This window comes from Hevea brasiliensis, chromosome 15, assembly GCF_030052815.1.
Source record: "Hevea brasiliensis isolate MT/VB/25A 57/8 chromosome 15, ASM3005281v1, whole genome shotgun sequence".
NCBI classification, from domain to species: domain Eukaryota; kingdom Viridiplantae; phylum Streptophyta; class Magnoliopsida; order Malpighiales; family Euphorbiaceae; genus Hevea; species Hevea brasiliensis.
In genome coordinates, this window is record NC_079507.1 from 45,078,802 (window position 1) to 45,098,861 (window position 20,060).

Here is a 20,060-nt window from a genome sequence, read left to right on the forward strand (position 1 = left end):
CCGGAATAGTGAAATATACCAGGCTATGGTGTTACAATTCTCCCCCCCCTTAAAATAAATTTTGTCTCAAAATTTTACCTGGTATTAATTTCTAAACAGCTGTGGGTGCTGTCTTCTCATATCCTCCTCTCGTTCCCAAGTAGCTTCTTGGCCCGAATAATGGTTCCACAGCACTTTCACTAATAGTATCTACTTCTTCCGTATCTGCTTCACCTCATAAGCAAGAATCTCTATGGGTTCTTCCTCATATGTGAGGTCTGGATTCACTTTAATTTCTTCTACTGGTAGTACATGAGACGGGTCTGATCGATACCTCCTCAACATGGACACATAGAAGATATTATGTATCTTCTTCAACTTTAGAGGTAGTGCCAACTGATATGCCAAAAGATCCACTCTTTCTAGAACCTCATATGGCCCAATGAAAAGAGGACTCAATTTCCCCTTTCTGCCGAATCTCATAATTCTCTTCCAAGGGGAAACCTTGAGGAATACTTTGTCACCCACTGCATACTCAATATCCCATCTCTTTAAATCAGTATAAGACTTCTGACAGTCTGATACAGTCTTAAGTCGAGCTCTGATCAATCTGATTTTCTCTTCTATCTACTGAACAATTTTAGGCCCAATCATCTTCCTTTCACCTACTTCATCCCAACATAACAGGGTTCTACATTTTCTGCCATACAAAGCTTCATATGGAGGCATCCCAATGCTTGATTGGTAGCTGTTGTTGTAAGCAAACTCAGTCAAAGGCAAGTGTGTGTCCCAACTGTCCTCAAATTCAATCACATAACCCCGTAGCATGTCCTCCAAGATCTGACTTACCCTCTCAGACTAGCCATCTGTCTGTGGGTAGAATGTCGTACTGAAGTTCAATCTAGTTCCTAGGGCTCTCTGAAGAATACCCCAGAATCTAGAAGTGAACCTAGGATCTCTGTTAGATACGATGGATACTGGCACTCCATGTAGTCTTTCTATTTCATCTATATACAACTTGGCCAATCTTTCCAGGCTATAGTCCATCCATACTGGCAGAAAATGAGCAGACTTGGTCAATCTGTCAACAATGACCCAAACTGCATCATGACTCTTCTGTGTCCTCGGAAGTCCCATCACAAAATCCATCGTTATTCTCTCCCATTTCCATTCCGGTACTAGTAGTGGATGTAACAACCCAGTGGGTACTTGATGCTCTGTCTTCACTTGCTGATAAGTTAGGCATCTAGAAACAAACTTTGCCACATCTCTTTTCATACCCATCCACCAGTAATGCTCTTTCAGCCCTCTATACATTTTTATGCCACCAGGGTGCATGGCAAAAGGAGACTCATGTACTTCCTTTAAAATGATCTTCCTCAAATCAACATCATTTGGAACACACATTCTGCCCTGGTGTAGCAGTAGACCGTCATCTCTTATTGAGAATTCTAGTTTCTTGCCCTGTCTGACTTCTTCCAACAGCTTCTGATGCCTTTCATCATTATAAGCAGCCATTCTGATCTGATCAATCAACACTGGCCGTACATGCCATGCAACTGTTGTCTGCCCCTCATTATTAATCTCTAAGCTGGCATGTAATGATTTCAACTCATGTACCATAGACAAAGGAGTAACCCGTAGACTTGCCATAGTCTTACGACTTAAGGCGTCAGCCACAACATTAGCTTTTCCTGGCTGATAGTGTATCAGACAATCATAATCTTTTATCAACTCTAACCATCTCTTCTGTCTCAAATTCAACTCTTTCTGGGTGCCTAGATACTTCAAACTCTTATGATCTGTGTAGATGTAGCACTTCTCCCCATACAAATAGTGTCTCCAGATCTTAAGAGCAAACACAATAGCTGCAAGCTCCAAATCATGTGTCGGATAATTCCTCTCATGCGATTTTAACTGGCGTGATGCATAGGTAATGACATTTCGATCTTGCATCAATACACAGCCTAACCCATTATGAGAAGCATCACTATAAACTGTATATTCTTTACCCGGTATAGGTAAAGTCAGGACTGGAGCCTCAGTCAAATACCTCTTCAATTCATCAAAACTCTGCTGGCATTTATCCGTCCACTGAAATTTCACATCTTTTCGAAGTAATTTGGTCAATGGAGATGCCAACATAGAGAATCCCTTCACAAATCTACGGTAGTATCCAGCTAAACTTAGAAAACTATAAATCTCCATGATATTTCTGGGTGGCCTCCAATTAAGGATAGCTTCTATCTTACTTGGATCTACCTTGATGCCCTCTACTGATACTACATGCCCCAAGAAAGATATTTCCTTCAGCCAAAATTCACACTTCGATAATTTGGCATATAGTTGTTTCTTCCTTAAAGCCTGCAGTACAATCCGCAGATGTCTATCATGCTCTTTTACACTCCTCAAATAGACCAATATATCATCTATGAATACCACAACAAACTGGTCGAGGTATGGTCTGAAGATAGTGTTCATCAGATCCATAAAAGCAGCCGGAGCATCAGTCAACCCGAATGGTATGACCAAGAACTCATAATGGCCATAGCGGGTTCTAAAGGCAGTTTTAGGAATACTCTGCTCTTGTACTTTCAACTGGTAATAACCTGATCGCAGGTCAATTTTGGAGAACACAGCTGCACCCCTCAACTGATCAAACAAGTCATCAATGCGGGACAATGGGTATCTATTCTTTATTGTCACCTTATTCAACTGCAAATAGTCAATACATAAGTGGAGAGTGCCATCCTTCTTCTTGATAAACAATATTGGTGTTCCCCAAGGTGACACACTAGGATGGATAAAGCCCTTGTCAATTAGCTCTTGCAACTGCACTTTCAATTCTTTCAATTCTGCTAGTTCCATTCTATATGGCGTTATGGAGATTGGATCCACACCAAGCATGACATCAATCTCAAACTGCACTTCTCTTTCTGGAGGTAATCCTGGCAATTCATTAGGAAACACATCCGAAAAGTCACATACTGTAGGGATGTCCCTCAGTGCTGGGTTCCCCACTTGGGTGTCTATCACATGTGCCAAGTATGCTTCACACCCCTTTCTGATCATCCTTCTGGCTAGTGCAGCCGAAATGATGTTTGATTGCAGTAAATGCCTCTCCCCATGTATTACCACATCACCGAATAGAGGGAGACCAAATGTGACGATCTTCAGTCTACAGCCAATCCCATGATGCCTGGCTAACCAATCCATGCCCAAGATAATATCATAATCTCTGAAGGGAATTTCAATCAAATCTGATAGAAAAACATGTCCTTGGATCACCAAAGGACAATCTCTATAGATTCTGTTAACCCGAACCTCTTGTCCTAATGGATTAGTTACTAGCACTTCAAAACCCATTTTGACACACGAAACAGTAAGTGAACTGACTATGCTAGCACTAACATATGAGTGGGTTGAACCCGGATCAAACAGTACAAATACATCTTGATCAGAGATAGAGAATGTACCGGCTACAACATTGGAAGTCTCAGCCTCTTCTCGCTGTCTCATTGTATAAACCCTGGCTGAAGCACATCCTTGTAATGACTGACCAATATTACCCTGACTGCTCAAAGCGTTACCTCTACCTCTGCCTCTTCCTCTGCCAATCGGTTGTGAACTTCTAGTAGCAGGACTCTGAATAGATCCTTCTGTAGTAGTAGGAGCTGGACCAAATCTAGGAGCACTAGTGCAATCTTTAGCAAGATGGCCCTTGCCTCCATAGTTAAAGCAGGCTCCTATTGCCCAATAGCATTCTTCCCTATGAATCTTGCCACAAGTCTCATAGGGGCGGGGAGGTTGTGAACCCCTGCTCGACTATTGACCAGACCTAGGGGGTCTCTGTCTAGAGAATCAGCCCCTTCCAAACCTTCCACCTCGACCTCTACTAGGTCCACCAAATTTCTTCCTCTTCCCAGAAGTACCACCAGAACTTTGTTCAACTGGTTTTTCCCCCTTGTCTTTCTCTGATTTTTCAACTTTTTCTGATTTTTCTTTTGCTGGGATCGCTTTTGATTCAATCCTTTCTAGCTTAAGTGCTTGAGAGATGAGCTCAGAGAAGTTACTATGTCTGAATCCCACTACTTGCATCCTCAAACTGGGCTTCAAACTAGTATCAAATCTCTTGCACCTTTCCTTGCTGGTAGAAAGGAGACTCCCAGCATAGTGGTTTAAGCGGGAGAACTCCCTCTCATATTCTACCACTGTTCAGTTGCCTTGTTTCAAACTCAGAAAATCTTGTAGTTTCTGATCCACATATATATATGGGACGTATTTCTATCTAAACTCTCTGATGAAGTCATCCTAGGTCAGTACTGGTGGTTCAGCCAAGCTGTGGGGGATGGTCTTCCACCAATCATACGCATCCCCTTGCAATAGTGACACAGAGTATTCAAATTTCAGCTCATCTGGGCAGTGCAGCTTCTTGAACACTCTGTCCATCCTTTCAAGCCATTGCTCTGCCTCTAAAGAGTCTAATGTACCCTTAAATTCCATAGCCCCATACTTCAACAGTTTGCGGGAGCTTGAGGTTGCACCACAGCAGTCTAACTGGAGCTTGAGTTTGCACCACAATAGTCTGGGGTGGAGCTTGAGTAGGCATACCCCCAGCCATTTGTTGGAACATCGCAGCCATCTGCTGTGCGAACTGTGCAGAAAACTGCGGCATTTGTGGGGCTGGTGCCATTGACCCACTGACATTTTGTAGAGCTGGGGCTTCCCCTTGCGTCTCAACTTCAATAGATTGCTCAACAGAGCGATCCCCTTCTTCCATTTCAGTCTGAAGTTAGGGTATCTCCTAAACAAATAACACAAAGAGATTTCCCTCCATTAGTTCATATTTATGATGTAATGCACTGTATGTAACAAATAAGGACATTGAGCAGTTGTACTTAGCAAAGAAACGACACAAATTCATAAGTTAAAACATACTTCAAAAATTGGCTTTGATACCATTAAAACATGTCACACCTTACCCCTCTGTAAGGCATAACATGATCCGGTAGAATACCTAATGAACTATCGAACTTCACCTACCAATAACTCATTAAGTACCCTGCAAGGGATTTTAAAGTCATTTTCTTACTTTTTAGAAGTGGTGAGCATTTTCTAATAGGTATTAAAACATTTAATTAGAGTTTGAAAACTAATTAAAATTTTTATCCATTTTTATTTTTTTGCAAATTTTTAAAAAAATTCGGCAGAGTGCCGTCTGTATATTGAGAAAACAGTTCTTCAGATACCTGTAAAAAGCACTTTCAATGATTTATCTCATCAACTCAACAACTTCAATATCCACCACAAAAAATTTCAACATCGTTTCTCAAATTTCAAAATTCAAATCAATAATTTCCAATCCAATATCATCCAAAATAATACTACGTAATTTCATTCAAATTAAAACAAAATACTTTCATTTATTTTTCACTAAAGTTAAAACAAATTACATTCATCCAACTAGAAATTACATTAGAAAAATCCAAACTAATATTATTACAAACTTTATACAACTTTATACCACTTTATACAACTGCTCATAACCAATTTTACATGTCCATACAGTTACATATATTTACCTACATCAAAATAATTTTTATAATTAGGGTATAAAATATATCCGTTAGACTTCAAGGTAGGTAGCTCCTCAATCATCAGCAGCTTACTCTGCTGCTCCTCTGTTCTATATATCTGCGACAGCAATAACAGCCATCACTGAGTACTAGGACTCAGTGGTGCACAACATACTAAAATAATCTTTATGCGGAATTTAAATCATATTTATTCAAAAATTAAACTGAACATGAAATATAAATTCAAAACATGATTTATAAGATTTTAATCCAAACAATTTCATTGCAAAAGTCTGAAAACAAATTTCATAAAAACATACAGTTATATCATGCCATTTGAAACAAATATCTTCTCAATAGCCAGAGGCTAAGGAGAAGTCACAACATAAGGCTAGCTAGCTCAAATATATGGGAACCCATTCTTTTTCTTCTTCTACTGGCACACACCTCAACACTTCAGCCAGAGAAGGAATCAAAATTCGAAACTGATTTCCCCCACTAGTCATGCTAGTGAGGTGTTCAAATATATGGTCATGACACTGTGGTTTCAAAACTTATCTTAACAATTTACTAAACATTTATTGGCATTTCAAACATACACAAATAAACTTTCAACAATTCAAAGCAAAATCATAATACACATTTCATACACTTTGTAAATGAATTTTAAAGCATATTGATGTTGTGCACAAACTTTATACGAGTCGCCTCTTGGCCTTGACTTGATCCCTCGAGTTCTTTCCTAGTGTTCTTTTCCACTGAAACATACAGTTTCACAGTGTTTCAGTACCATAACTTAGCATAAATCCAAAAATAAATTCAAATTCACTTTTATCTAGCTTATATATGCTAAACTTGACGTTCTTTAAAATTTGTGTTTCGGTCTACACTATTCAAGTCAATTTGTTGACTTTCTAAGGCTTAATAGGTTTGGGAATTCCAACTTTACTCACATACCATCTTTTAGTCACCAATTGTGACTCCCCTTACCCGTTTATAGTGTAGCTGAGTAAGATATGTCACACAGTGTACCGGAACACCATATTTTATTTCAATTATTTTTATCATTCCTTATTTATTTTTTTTAATATTTATGGAGTACAATTTGTGAAATATAATTCATTTCAGTCATTTATTGAAATCATAAATTTATTTGAGGTTCCACAAATTTTACTGAAAATCTGGCAGAGTACCAGCTAAAATGGATAAAACAGTTCTTCGGAACCTGTAGAAAACACTTCCAATAATTTCCAATCATTCTCAAACTCCATTTGTATCAACAAAGTTTCAATGTTTCTCAACAATTCTTCTATTTCTCATTCATTCATTTCACATCATCATCATGCTCAAATCATAAATAAATTCTGATATGTTATTTATAAACACAAAGTTACAAATACTTACATTAATACAAAATTATATTACATTTGTTTCAAATATACATGATAAAATAAGAGTTTAATTATAAAACTTACAAAAATCACTAAATACAAAATGGGACCTAGTGTCCTACCAATGCATTGTAGTCTGTGAGGTAACACGGACACTATGTATAACTATGAATGGCCTTACCCAGTCTGTGGTCTACTGGGCTGTCTGTCCAAATCTTCAGTACCTACGCATTGCAAAAGCGACGTGCTGAGCATAAAGCTTAGTGGTGCCAATAATTCAAGAAAATATAATATGTAAATAAACATAATAATTTCCTAGTTATTGTGTTCATAAGAAATGAATAATTACTAACTTATTGTTTAGTCAAGGGCTAATTAAATTTTATGATATTAACTCATTCTAGCATTTTGTTAATCATTTTCTTGATGATTTTGAGCTTGTTTATTTTATTGTAATCATTCTTGATATTTATCTTGATATTTAATTTCCGTATTTTCTTTAATAATCAGTTTAATTACAATTATACTTTTCCATGCCCAAGTAACCTATACAAATTGACCGGACTGGATAAATGGGTAAACTAGTACTGGGTACCAGGTACTTCAGGCCGTCACACCATCGGTCACAATGTGTCTCCTGGTGTGCAAATAGAATGGCTAACAAGCCATAAAAGTAATAAGGCATAAAGCCAAGTATAACATCATAATCAGTATAGCCATAGGCTATCATCATAAAATGGCAATGAAGCCATACATCATACGCAGTACTACTATCAGAACCCTATTGGCACGCCAACTTATCCAAACCAATTACATTAGGCCTACTAGGGCATTTTACACTTTTAAATTTTACCATTCTTGAAATTTAAGTTTAGGTGTTACTACTCATTTCATTAGTCAACTAAAATGTTGACTTTTGCATAGACAATAGGTACATTGTTTCTAATACTTCCAACATATCACATTTTGCATTCTAAAATTATTGGCATTAGTTGCCAATACCATTTTGAAGCTTAGTGCTAGTTGTTCAAAATTTTTAGATTTCAAGCCTTGTGTTTACTGTTTCATTGGTCATTTTTACAATAGGAATTTGGCAAAATTGTCTTCATGAAAGTTGTTCATTATTTTGTCTAGTTACATTTCCTTTTTTGAATCACTCCATTTGAAGTTTTTTATCTCAAGTTATGGCCTAAACACCATAACTAGCCAGATTGGATATAATCCAAAATTCTGGGCAAAACTAGTTCTGCCAGATTTGGTAACCTAAGTTTGGTTGGAAATTTGACTAGGTTATGGTCAGAATTTGGATTTGTGTTCTTCATGAAAGTTTTAGGTCGATGTCTCAGATTTCTGCTGGTAAAATTTCAGGTCAACTGGACCTTTTTGCACTGAGTTATGACCAAATGAATAAACACTATTTATTTAGTTATTTTGCCCAGGCAGAATGCAGGTCACCCAGATTAGGGCAATTTTTAGGTTAACTTGGTTTGATTTTCTGGGCAAGGTTTCTATACCAAAGTTGTGCCATTATGTTTCTAGTTTCATTTCTAATTGGCTTTGCACCAATTTAACCTCTGCAACTCCATTTATATCTGCCCAAACCTGCTGGACTCATGCTCAGTCCTGTAGGTCTGCCAAGGCAGCTCATCCATACACAAATGCCAAGCCTCAACTCACTTCATTTCCTAATTATACACATTCAAATGGTCACTAATTGACCATTACAAGGTTAATGAACCATTACATGAGCAAACCCTAATATTGTTAAGTGTCCATATTTTTCCATGTTCATGCATACCTAATCCTTGCATTTCACCTACACAACTAAATTCAATCATGCATTTAGCACTAAGGGCTGGTCTTCAACACTTTGCTATCAAGCAAAATCACTAACCCTAACTAACCCTAGCTGCCTAAACTTGTAGGGTGCACACACACACTTGTTTGTTTCATTTTCTTACATTTTCTACACAATTCATGCCCTTAAACATGAATTAAAGCAAAAGGAACAAGGATTGGACACTAACCTCTTTTGCTTACTCTTCCAAGTCTCCAAAACTTCCTTCTTTCTTCTTCTTTTTGCTGGATAGAGGTTGTTCAAGATGCAAGATCACTTTTTTGTGAAGCAAGGTAGTGGTTTCAAGGTGAATTGGTGGGTGATTTCAAGCTTACCTTAAGCTTTCATGGTGGTTGGGGTGGGAAATGGGTTTTCGGCTGGTTTGGTTAGGGAAGAAGAAATAGATTGCTTTTGTTAATTTTTACCTCATTTTACCTCTTTTTAATTTGTTTTTAATAGATTGTTCAAATGTGATTGGTGGGAGAGTGTTTAATGACATCATATGATGTCATAATTCATAATTTCTTTCATTTTTCTTTCCTTTTCTTTTCTACTTATTTTCAATTAAATTTTTAGCAATATTTATTCATATTTTATCTCATAATAATTATTTACTTAACTGGACAAGTCAGCCGAAAATCACCTCTAAAGGCAAAATGACCAAAATGCCCTCTGTTTGGCTTAACAAACTAAAATTGTCTTTACCGATTGAAAATTTTTTTCTAAGCATTTTCTTGGCATTCTAATGCCATAGAAACCTCAATGACCGTTCTCTAGAGTCCCAAAAATTATTTTATGAATTTTCTCCAGGGTCTAGGGCTCCTAGTTGCGAGGATCGCAACTTCCCACTGGGTTACCCATCGCTAGGGCACCGACTCATTTAACTTGGTTGTATTTTATTTCTAAAGTTTTTCCTAAATTTTTTGTTATTAATATTTGAGTTAATTATAGTTCCTCACTTTAGTTAAAATATTTTTTCAGACGTTCTAGCTATCCGGACTGACACTGGTCACCGGAACAGTAGAATGTACAGAATGGATATAGTGAGGGTGTTACACCAATTTGGTTGATTTTGGTTGTTTTCTCAAATTTTAAGTCTTTTAGGCAAATTTTCAAATTTTCAATTTTAGTGTCTTATGTTACACTATTCCATTGGCCATGTTTATGTAAGAATTTGGCTAAGTTTTCTTCATAGAAATTGTTCCTTAATGTCTTAAATTTATTCTCCTTTTTGAATTACTCCATTTGGAGTTTTGTAGCTCAAGTTATAGCCATTTGAATGATGGCTACCGGATTGGACTTACCCAGATTTATTGGGAACCAAAACTGGTTCTGGCAGTTTTAGGTCACCAAATTTAGGTGGCTAAATGACTTGGTTAAGGGCATAATTTGGGTTTGTGTTCTTCATGAAAGTTTTAGGTCTAAATCTCAGCTTTCTATTGGTAAAATTTAAGGTCATTTAGACTTGCCTAACCTAAGTTATGGCCAAATGAACAAACACTATTCATTTGGTCATTTTTGTACAGGTCAGATTGCCTAAGTTCAGATTTGGCCAATTTGTTCACTAAGTTATGGTCACTTTATGGGCATGACTCCTAAATGAAAAATGTGCCATTTTATGTCTAATTTCATTCCCAATTGGCCTCACTCCAATTGGGTTGGTAAATTTTCAGTTTTGGTCCTTGAAAGAGACCTAGGCATGCTGCCTGTAGAATGACCATAACCAATCCGAATTTAAACTTAATTCTAACACTTCCTACACACCACAATTGGTCATACATGACCATTTTTCAACTCAGGTAAGGTCAGCCACATCATTTGGCTAATTCTTACATTTTTCCTTCCAAAACCCTAGGTGCCAAAACCCTAATACATAAAATTCAAATCTAATGCATTCCAAACACCAATCCATAGTCTACATACATAATTCAACTTAAACAACCATTCAAATACGTCAAATTCACTCATTTCAAACCCTAATCTACTGCTAGCTGAATTTCTATTTGGTCCCCCAAGGATAGTTTTCTTTTAATTTTAAGTATATTTCTAAGTTAATTGAACTAAGAACATAAATATTTAACTAAAATATTCAAGTTTAGATTACTAACCCCAAACTTTGACTTCCAAATTTTCCAAATCTTCAATTCCTTCCTTTTCTTTGTCCTCTAATCTTCTTTTCTACTTGAGTTAGCAAGGTTTTATGAAGAAATTTAGGAGAAATTAGAGGTATGTGTATGGAAATCAAGCTTGAAACCAAGCTTTAATGGTGGAATACATGGAGAGAGAAAAGGGATACGGGACGACTATTTGTGTCACACCTTACCCTCTGTAAGGCATAACATGATCCCGTAGAATACCTAATGAATTACCGAACTTCACCTATCGATAACTCATTAAGTACCCTACAAAGGATTTTAAATCAATTTTCTTACTTTTGTTAAGTGGTGAGCATTGTCTAATAGGCATTTAAAACATTTAGTTAAAATTAAAACTAGTTAATATTTTTGGTCCATTTTAGTTTTTCGCAAATTCTATAAAAATTTTGACAGAGTTTCCTCTGTATTTTGAGAAAACCGTTCTTCAAATACCTGTAAAAAGCACTTCTAAAAGTTTTCCTCAACCACTACTTCAGTTTTACGATCAAACTCAATCAATTTCACAATCATTTCAATAAATTTCTCAAGTTCAAAATTCAATAATCCTCAAGGTACAGTCAATCAATTTCATACATTCATATTTCTTTAAAGATAAACGATTTATGTATTCATCATACAAAAATTTACATTAAGAAAATCCAAACTAAAATTTATTACAAATTTTATATAGATTTTGTACAAGCTGCTCAAAACCCATCTTCACATGTCCATACATTTCTGTGCATTACATACATCAAAATAAATATTTATGATCAGGGTATAAATTTTACCGGATAGCTTCAAAGCAGAACGATCCTCAATCCTCAACAGCTCAGTCTGCTGCTCCTCTAGTCTCTGTATCTGCGACAGCAATAGAAGTTATCACTGAGTACTAGGACTCAGTGGTGCACAACATACTAAAATAATCTTTCTGCAAAACTTAAATCATATTTATTCAAAAATTTGACTAAACATGAGCATTAAACACAAAACATAAATTATGAGATTTTAATGCAAACTAAGTTTATTTCAAAGTATCAAAACACATTTCATAAAACCCACAGTTAGATCATGCCATTCGAAACAAATAGAATCTCGATAGCCAGAGGCTAAAGAGAAATCACATCACAAGGCTAGCTAGCTCAAATATATGGATATCCATTCACATCCTCTTCTACTGGCACACCTCAACACTTCTCCAGAGAAGGAATCAAAATTCGAAACTAATTACCCCCACTAGTCGTGCTAGTGAGGTGTTCAAATATATGGTCATGACACTGTGGTTTCAAAACTTATCTTAACAATTTGCTAAACATTGTCATTTCAAATATACACAATAACTTCCAACAATTTAAGTCAAAACATCATAACTATTGTCACAAATAAATTCTCAATAAGTCAAAGCAAATGTAAAATACATATTTCATTCACTTTATCAACACATTTTAAAGCATAGTGATGTTGTGCACAAACCTCAAACGAGTCGTCCCTTAGCCTCGACTCGGTTCCTCGGGTTCCTTCCCGATATTCTTTTCAACTGAAACACACAATTTTACAATGTTTCAGTACTAGAACTTAACACAGATCCAAAATAAATTTAGCTTCACAATTACCTAGCTCTAACGTGCTAAATTCGACGTTCTTTAAATTTTGTGTTTCGGGTTACTATTCATTGCACTATTCAAGTCAAATAGTTGACTTTCTAAGACTTAATAGGTATTGTAACTCCAACTTCACCCACATACCACATTTTGGTCACTAAACTTATTGGTTTTGGTCATTTCCTCAAAGCTTAGGTCATTTTGGCAAAATTGCCAATTTTCGGTTTTGGTGCTCCGAAGTTGCACTGTTTCATTGGTCGGTCTACTGTTGGAATTTGATAAAACTTCCTCCATAGAAAATGTTCCTTATTGTCTTAAGTGTATTCTCATTTTTTGATCACCTCAATCGGAGTTTTGTAGCTTAAGTTATGGCCAAAATAAGTTTACTATTCACGTGTACTGTTCATACTGGTATTTTGGGTTCTGGCAGATTTTGATCCAACTTTGGTCAGTAATTTGATTAAGTTAAGTTCATAATTTGGTCTGACTTTCTTCATATGAAATTTTCTACTATGTCTTAGGTTTCCATCGGTTCAAGAATCGCTTAAATCTGAATTTTCTAGAGAAAGTTATAGCCATCCAAACATTACTGTTCAACTGAAAATCTGCAAAGTTGCAGGTTTGGTAACTCAACTTTTCTCAATTATTTGAATGGGTTAATGGCATAATTTGGGGTGATGTTCTTCATGAAAGTTTTAGGTCTATATTCCCTCTAACCCCTGGCCAAATTTCAAGTCAATTTGACCTGTCTAACTCGAGTTATGACCAAATGAACAGTTACTGTTCATTTGGTCAGTTTGGTGCAGTGGCAGCCTGCTATCATTTCACTTTGGTCAATTGTTTCACTAAGTTTTGGTCAGTTTTTGGCCATGGTTCCTTAATGAAAATTGTGCTCTTTTATGTCTATTTTCATCTCCTATTGGTGGCATATCAATTAGACTTGTAAAATTTGAGTTTTGGTCCTTCAAAATGGGTTTGGTCATGCTGCCAGCAGCATGACCATTAACCTACGAATTTGGTTTAATTTCCTAACATTCCCACACAATCCATTTGGTCATAATTGACCATTATTTCACTTCACAATAGGTCAAACATGCCATTTATGCATTTCTCCAAATTTTGGTTCACTAACCCTAACATTCAAACCCTAATCTCACTAATTCATTATGTTTAACTACTTTCAAAGCCTTAAACCATAATAACTCAACTACTTAAGGTTCATATACTCATTTAAGTCAATCAAACCATGAAACAATACCCTCATACCCATGTTGGCTGAAATCTTTATGATCCCTTATCTTAACATTTTGTTTTAACTTTCATCAAATTCCAACTTAATACAAATAGTTAATCATTAATATAAAGAAAAATTTAAGGGATAAACACTAACCTTGCTTGGAGGGTTTCTAGGCTTTACTTCCTTCAAGTGTTTCTTCTTCTTTTTACTCTCTAATGCTTCCTCAACATGTAAAGAGAATTTTTTAATGTTGGGACTTTGTGAATTTATGGAAGTAAGTAAGGAAATTCAAGGTTTCTAGTCCTCAAAAAATGGTGGAACAAGTGAGTGAGAATGAAAGGGAGAGATGGGGCGGCACAAGGGTGAGGAAGATGACTTTTTCTCTTTTTTTTTTCTTTTCCTTTATCTAATTTAATTTATGGAAGACCACAAAAAAAAATCCCAATTAAATAATTCAATTTATTAATTTAGTTATGGCATCATCCATGATGTCATAACTTTTGACTTTTTCATTTTCATCTCTTTTTCTTTTTTTTTATATTTTTTTTAGTTCTTTAATTTAATTCTCAATTCCAAAATTTTCTTTTCTCCGATTTTATTTGACAGTTAGGTCAGGAGTCAGCTCTCGGGGTCAATTGACCAAATTGCCCCTCAGTTCATCCGGTTTGCAAATAATTCCATATTTCTTGGCTCCTGACCTAATTATTTGGTGGCTTAATAGTTCTTTTTGTGATTTTCTTTTTCCACTTTGTGTTCATAAGGGTCCTAAGGACATAGCGTCACTTTTACGGTTCAAAATTTGAGTTTAAAATGACTTGTGATCATTCAGGAGGTCACTCATCGCTGTGACTCTCGGCTCGTTTAACTTCTTATGTTCTGTTTTTCTTATTTATAGTCAACTAATTAAACATTACTAATTATTTGTGTTTATGGCTTCTTAAGTTGTCTTAAGTGTGGTCCTAATCCCCTTAATTGTCCGGACCGACACCGGTCACCGGAACAGTGAAATCTACCAGGCTATGCAACCGGGGGTGTTACAATTCTCCCCCCCTTAAATAAATTTTGTCTCGAAATTTTACCTGGTATCAATCTCTGAACTGTTGTGGGTGTTGTATCCTCATGTCCTCTTCTCGTTCCCAAGTAGCTTCTTGGCCCGAATGATGGTTCCACAGCACTTTTACCAATGGTATCTGCTTGTTCCGTAGCTGCTTCACCTCATAAGCCAGAATCTCTATGGGTTCTTCTTCATATGTGAGGTCTGGATTCACTTCAATTTCCTCTACTGGTAGTACATGAGATGGGTCTGATCGATACCTCCTCAACATAGACACATGGAAAACATTATGTATCTTCTCCAACTCTGGAGGTAGTGCCAACCGATATGCCAAAGGACCCACTCTTTCCAGAACCTCATATGGCCCGATAAAACGAGGACTTAGTTTCCCCTTCCTGCCGAATCTCATAATCCTCTTCCAAGGAGAAACTTTGAGGAAAACTCTGTCACCCACTGCATACTGAACATCTCTTCTCTTCAGATCAATGTAGGACTTCTGACGGTCTGATGCAGTCTTAAGTCGACCTCTGATCACCCTGATCTTCTCCTCAGTCTGCTGAACAATTTCGGGTCCAATCATCTTTCTTTCACCCACGTCATCCCAACACAACGGGGTTCTACATTTTCTGCCATACAAAGCTTCATATGGAGGCATCCCAATGCTTGATTGGTAGCTGTTGTTGTAAGCAAACTCAATCAAAGGCAAGTGTGTATCCCAACTGCCCTCAAACTCAATCACACAAGCCCGTAGCATGTCCTCCAAGATCTGAATTACCCTCTCAGACTGGCCATCTGTCTGTGGGTGGAATGCCGTACTGAAGTTCAATCTAGTTCCAAGGGCTCTCTGAAGACTACCCCAGAATCTAGAAGTGAACCTAGGATCTCTGTCTGACACGATAGATACTGGCACTCCATGCAGTCTCACAATCTCATCAATGTACAACCTGGCCAATCTGTCTAAACTATAGTCCATCCGGACTGGCAGAAAATGAGCAGACTTAGTCAGTCTGTCAACAATAACCCATACCGCATCATGACTCTTCTGTGTTCTCGGAAGTCCCATCACAAAATCCATTGTTATTCTTTCCCATTTCCATTCTGCCACTGGTAGTGGATGTAACAACCCAGTTGGCACTTGATGCTCTGCCTTTACTTGCTGACAAGTTAGGCATTTGGACACAAACTCTGCCACATCTCTCTTCATACCCATCCACCAGTAATGCTCCTTTAGCCTTCTATACACATTTGTACCACCAGGGTGCATGGCAAAAGGAGACTCATGTGCTTCCTTCAAAATGATTTGCCTCACATCCACATCATTAGGAACACATATTCTACCTTGGTGTAGCAGTAGACCATCATCTCTGATTGAGAATTCTGGTTTCTTGCCCTGCCGGACTTCTTCTAACAGCTTTTGATACCTTTCATCATTCTGAGCAGCCATTCTGATCTGATCAATTAACACTGGCTGTACATGCCATGCAACTGCTGTCTGCCCCTCATCATTAATCTCTAAACTAGCATGTAATGATCTTAACTCATGTACCAAAGACAAAGGAGTAACTCGTAGACTTGCCATAGTCTTGCCACTTAAGGCGTCAGCCACAACATTAGCTTTCCCTGGCTGATAGTCTATCAGACAATCATAGTCTTTTATCAACTCTAACCATCTCCTCTGTCTCAAATTCAACTCTCTTTGGGTGCCCAAATACTTCAAACTCCTATGATCTGTATAGATGTAGCACTTCTCCCCATACAAATAATGCCTCCAGATCTTAAGAGCAAACACAATAGCTGCAAGCTCCAAATCATGTGTTGGATAGTTCCTCTCATGCGGTTTCAGCTGGCGTGATGTATAGGCAATGACATTTCGATCTCGCATCAACACACAACCTAACCCATTGTGAGAAGCATCACTGTAAACTGTATATTCTTTACCTGGTGTAGGTAAAGTCAGGACTGGAGTTCAGTCAAACATCTCTTCAATTCATCAAAACTTTGCTGGCATTTGTCCATCCACTGAAATTTCACATCCTTTCTAAGCAACTTGGTCAATGGAGATACCAACATGGAGAATCCCTTCACAAATCTACGGTAGTATCCAGCTAAACCAGCTGAATTTACGTGACATTTCTGGGTGGCCTCCAATTAAGGACACCTTCAATCTTACTTGGATCTACTTTAATGCCCTCTTCTGATACTACATGCCCCAAAAAGGATATCTCCTTCAGCCAAAATTCACATTTCGACCATTTGGCGTATAGCTGTTTCTCCCTCAAAGTCTGCAGTACAATCCGCAGATGTCTGTCATGCTCTTCTACATTCCTCGAATAGACCAATATATCATCGATAAATACCACAACAAACTAGTCGAGGTATGGTCTGAATATAGTGTTCATTAGATCCATAAAAGCAACCGGAGCATTAGTTAACCCGAATGGCATGACCAAGAACTCATAATGGCCATAGCGGGTTCTGAAGGCAGTTTTAGAAATACTCTGCTCTTGTACTTTCAGCTGATAATAACCTGATCTCAGGTCAATTTTGGAGAACACAGCTGCACCCCTCAACTGATCAAACAAGTCATCAATACGGGGCAATGGATATCTGTTCTTTATTGTCACCTTATTCAACTGCCGATAATCAATACACAAGCAGAGAGTGCCATCCTTCTTCTTTACAAACAATACTGGCGCTCCCCAAGGTGACACACTAGGGCGAATAAAGCCCTTGTCAAGCAACTCTTGTAATTGTATTTTCAACTCTTTCAATTCTGCAGGTGCCATTCTATATGGCGTTATGGAAATTGGGTCCACACCAGGCATAACATCAATCTCAAACTGCACCTTTCTTTCTGGAGATAATCCTGGTAATTCATCAGGAAACACATCCGAAAAATCACATACGATAGGGATGTCCCTTAGTCTTTGGACTCCCCACTTGGGTGTCTATAACATGTGCTAAGTATGCTTCACACCCTTTCGATCATTCTTACGGCTAGTGCGGCCGAAATGATGTTTGATGGCGAAATGCCTCTCCCGTGTATTACCACATCACCGTACAAAGGAGACCAAAGTGATCTTGATCTCTGATCCAATCATGGCATGATGCCCGCTAACCAATCCATGCCCAAGATGATATCATACTCTCTGAAGGGCATTTCAATCAAGTTCGACGGAAAACATGTCCTTGGATCACCAAAGGATGCTCTATAAATTCTGTTGACCGGACTTCTTGTCTTAACGGACTAGTTACTAGCACTTCAAAATCCATTTGCACACATGGAGCGACAAGTGAACTAACTATGCTAGCACTAACATATGAATGGGTTGAACCCGGATCAAACAACACAAACACATCTTGATCAGAGATAGAGAATGTACCAGCTACCACATCAGAAGTCTCAGCCTCTTCTCGCTGTCTCATAGTGTAGATTCTGGTCGAAGCACTTCCTTGTCCTGACTGACCAACTGTGCCTTGACTGCCTGAAGCAGTGCTTCTACCTCTGCCTCTTCCTCTGCCAACTGACTGTGAACCTGCGAGGCGGGACTGCAGAATAGATCCCTCGGCAGTAGTAGGAGCTGGACTATATCTCGGAGCACTAGTACAGTCTTTAGCTATATGGCCCTTGCCTCCGCAGTTAAAGCAGGCTCCAGTGGCCCAGTAACACTCCCCCCCATGAATCTTGCCACAAGTCTCACAGGGGCGGGCAGAATGTGAACCCCTGCTTGACTGCTGACCAGACCTAGGGGGTCTCTGTCCGGAGAATCGGCCCCTACCAAATCTTCCACCTCGACCCCTGCTGGGTCCACTAAACTTCTTTCTCTTTCCAGAGGTAGCACCAGAACTTTGTTCAACTGATTTTTCCCCCTTGTCTTTTTCTGATTTCTCAGCTTTTTCTGATTTTTCTTTCCTTGGGGTTGCTTCTGATTCAATCCTCTCCAATTCAAGTGCTTGAGACATAAGTTCTGAGAAGTTGCTGTGTCGGAATCCCACAACTTGCATCCTTATACTGGGCTTCAAACCCGTCTCAAATCTCTTGCATCTTGCCTTGCTGGTAGTAAGGAGACTCCCCGCATAGTGACTCAGGCGGGAGAACTCCCTCTTATACTCTGCCACCGATCGGTTCCCTTGTTTCAAAGTCAAAAATTCTTGCAGTTTCTGGTCAACATATGCATCTGGGATATATTTCTGTCTGAACTCTCTGATGAAGTCATCCCAGGTCAGCACTGGTGGTTCAGCTAAGCTGTGGGGGATGGTCTTCCACCAATCATACGCATCCCCTTGCAGTAGAGACACAGAATACTCAAACTTCAGCTCATCTTGGCAGTGCAGTTTCTTAAACACTCTGTCCATTCTTTCAAGCCATTGCTCTGCCTCTAAAGGGTCCACTGTACCCTTAAATTCTGCAGCCCCATACTTCAATAACTTGTCGTCTTTATGCGGTGAAGCGGTGGTTGTGCCACGCGTGGTTGGGGTGGAGCTTGGCAGCATACCCCGACCATTTGTTGAAACATCACGACCATCTGCTTTGTGAGAATTGTCTGAGGAATCTGCGGCATTTGTGGGCTGGTCTTTCTTGACCCACTAACATTCGGTAAAGCTGGGGCTTCCCCTTGTGCCTCAGCTTCAACAGACTGCTCAACTGAGCAATCCCCTTCTTCCATTTCAGTCTGAAGTTAGGGTATCTCCTAAACAAGTAACACATGGAGATTTCCCTCCATTAGTTCATATTTATGATGTAATGCACTGTATGTAACAAATATGGACATTGAGAAGTTGTACTTAACAAAGAAAGACACAAATTTATATTTAAAACATACTTCAAAAATTTTGCTCTGAAACCACTAAAACATGTCATACCTTACCCTCTGTAAGACATAACATGATCCCATAGAATACCTAATGAATTACCGAACTTCACCTACCGATAACTCATTAAGTACCCTACAAAGGATTTTAAATCAATTTTCTTACTTTTGTTAAGTGGTGAGCATTGTCTAATAGGCATTTAAAACATTTAGTTAAAATTAAAAATAGTTAATATTTTTGGTCCATTTTAGTTTTTTGCAAATTCTATAAAAATTTTGACAGAGTTTCCTCTGTATTTTGAGAAAACCGTTCTTCAAATACCTGTAAAAAGCACTTCTAAAAGTTTTCCTCAACCACTACTTCGGTTTCACAATCAAACTCAATCAATTTCACAATCATTTCAAAAAATTTCTCAAGTTCAAAATTCAATAGTCCTCA